Source organism: Petaurus breviceps, unplaced genomic scaffold (genome assembly GCF_028583685.1).
Source record: "Petaurus breviceps papuanus isolate PSGF00001 unplaced genomic scaffold, PetGlider_PUasm1.0 98, whole genome shotgun sequence".
NCBI lineage: Eukaryota > Metazoa > Chordata > Mammalia > Diprotodontia > Petauridae > Petaurus > Petaurus breviceps.
Window position 1 is genome coordinate 52,166,811 of NW_027187460.1, and position 2,578 is coordinate 52,169,388.

Sequence of the window (2,578 nt, forward strand, 5' to 3'; positions counted from 1 at the left end):
CTCAAGACTCTGGATTCTACTAAAATACTTTGGAAGAGGAACAGTGAAGAATTTCCTCTTAAATAAACATATTATACAAAATATTTAGTTCTAGAAAAAAAACCTGAAACATTGTGAATTTGAATAAAATTGGCTGTTTCACTTTATATTACTATTAAGTTTGTGTATATGTTTCCTTAAAACCATTATTCACCCATAAGACAACACTGAAGCCACATTTATTTACAATTATCAAACAATGGGAAAACATTATGTAATGATTACAGAAATTTTTCCTCCTAACTCCTGATCATGAGACACAAATTTAAGTTTAACCTAAGTGTAAACCTGCCCTAGCCTCCATCATTGTCTGCTAGACATCTAGCTTGTTGACAGAGAAAATCCATTAGTGGTGCTTCCTTTATACAAAGAAGCTGCTTGCTCTAGAACCATTACCAGACACTGATTGCTTTTAGTGGGGTCAATGACAAAGATGACAATACTTACTGCTTCTAAATAAAAATGATAAGGTGATTTCCTTGGCATCTAGTTTAAAAGACAACACAGAGTGTACCTTTTTTGAAGACAGAAGAATATAAATGCCTTATGGGCAGGGACCATCATCATTTTTATCTTTCTTTTTCCCAGCCCCAGTTTGCCAGTCAAATTTGGCCCAAGAAAATGAAGAAAAACCATTTTTTGCACAGGGCAGATTTCATTCAATCAGTTAATATTTAATAAGCACCTATGGGAATACAAAAATGGAAAAAGTCTGTCTCCTCAGGACAGCTAGGCGGTACAGTAGGTTGGACCAGGAATCAGGAAGACCTGAATTCAGATCCTACCTCAGACACTGTGACACAGGGCAAGTCATTTAACCTGCCTTCCTCAGTTTCCTTAGTTGTAAGATGAGGATAATAGTGCCTATCTCCCAGGCTTGTTATGAGAACCAAATAAGATAATATTTATTTATTTATTTTTGTTGTTTTTCAAATGCTATATTAACTTCTGATTTACATCATTCATTTCCGCCAGATTTTGAGTTTAAAATTTTCTCCCCATTTTTCCCCTACCCACCACCCCAAAATAGCAGTCCCATAGGATATACCCTTCTCCAATTTGCTCTCTCCCATATTTTCTCCCATACCCCTTTCGACTTTTCCAGTAGGGCATGGTGGATCTCTATGCCCCAGTGCCTGTATATCTTATTTCCCAATTACATGTAAAATAGTATTAATAATAGTGTGTGTGTGTATAGGTGTGTATATATATATTTTTTTTTTTTACACTTGATTTTAAAACTTTTGAGTTTCAGATTCATTCACTTCCTCCCTTGTCACCCACCCTTACTGGGAAGATAAGCAGTTCAGTATAGGTTGTACATGTGTAGCTAATGCAAAACAATAACATAGTAGATATACTGTAAAAGACTGACGATATTTCCCTCCTTCCTATCCCACCTCCCACTTGTTCTGTTCTCTACATTGATCCCATCCCTTTTCAAAAGTGGATGCTTCCAACTTCCCTTCCCCCCAGCCTGCCCTCCCTTCCATCATCCCCCATCTGATCACCTTCCCCCCTACTCTCCTGTAGGGTGAGATACCCTATTTAGTGTGTATTTCATTCCCTCCCCAAGCCAAATTCAGTGAGAATAAGGTTGACCCATTCCCTTTTGCTTTCCTATTCTTCCCCTCCAGTGTAACCCTTATCCCTTGCCTCTTCTTTTTGAGATAGTTTACCCCATTCTGTCTCTCCCATCTCCTCTCATTATATTCCTCTCTCACCTCTTTTACCTTTTAAGTATCATCCCTTCCAGTTAAATTGGTCCTGTGCCCTCTATGTATACCTGCAAACATATACACACATTCACATACGTATTCATATGCCCTCATATAGACATATATATACATATAAATATATATATATATTTCTATTCCCTTCAACTATTTTCATACTGACAAAATTTTCATCTTTACAATTATTGTTTCTCCATGTAGGAATGTTAATAGTTCAACTTTGATAAGTTCCTTATGATTTCTTTTCCCTGTTTACCTTCTCATGCTTCTCTTGCTTCTTGTATCTGAATGTCAGATTTTCTGTTCAACTCTGGATTTTTCATCAAGAATGCTTGAAAGTCCTCTATTCCACTGAATGACCATATTTTCCCCTGAAACATGATACTCAGTTTTTCTGGGTAGGTGATTCTTGGTTTTAATCCCAGCTCCTTTGCCCTCTGGAATATCATTCCAAGCCCCTCGATCCTTCAGTGTAGAAGCTGCCAGATCTGGGGTTATCCTGATTGTGTTTCCACAGTATTCAAATTGTTTCTTTTTGGCTGCTTGTAATATTCTTTCCTTAATCTGGGAATTCCGGAACCTGGCTATAATATTCCTAGGAGTTTTCTTTTTGGGATCTTTTTCAGGAGGTGATCGGTGGATTCTTTCAACCTCTATTTTGCCCTCTGGTTCTAAAACATCAGAGCAGTTTTCTTTGAACTTCTTGGAGGATGATTTCTAGCTTCTTACTTTGATCATGGCTTTCAGGTAATCCAATAATTTTTAAATTATCTCTCCTGGGTCTATTTTCCGGGTCAGTGTTT

General features: G+C 37.2%; 1 protein-coding gene across 1 annotated transcript in view; it reads left to right on the forward strand.

Annotated features, from left to right (window-relative positions):
- The window catches only part of EIF3E (eukaryotic translation initiation factor 3 subunit E), a 60,296-nt gene extending 60,150 nt beyond the window's left edge, over positions 1–146 (forward strand). The window contains exon 12 of the mRNA XM_069081107.1: positions 1–146. This exon is cut by the window's left edge and continues 430 nt beyond it. The gene's annotated coding sequence lies outside the window, so the exon portion shown is untranslated.
- The last annotated feature ends 2,432 nt before the right edge of the window (positions 147–2,578 follow it).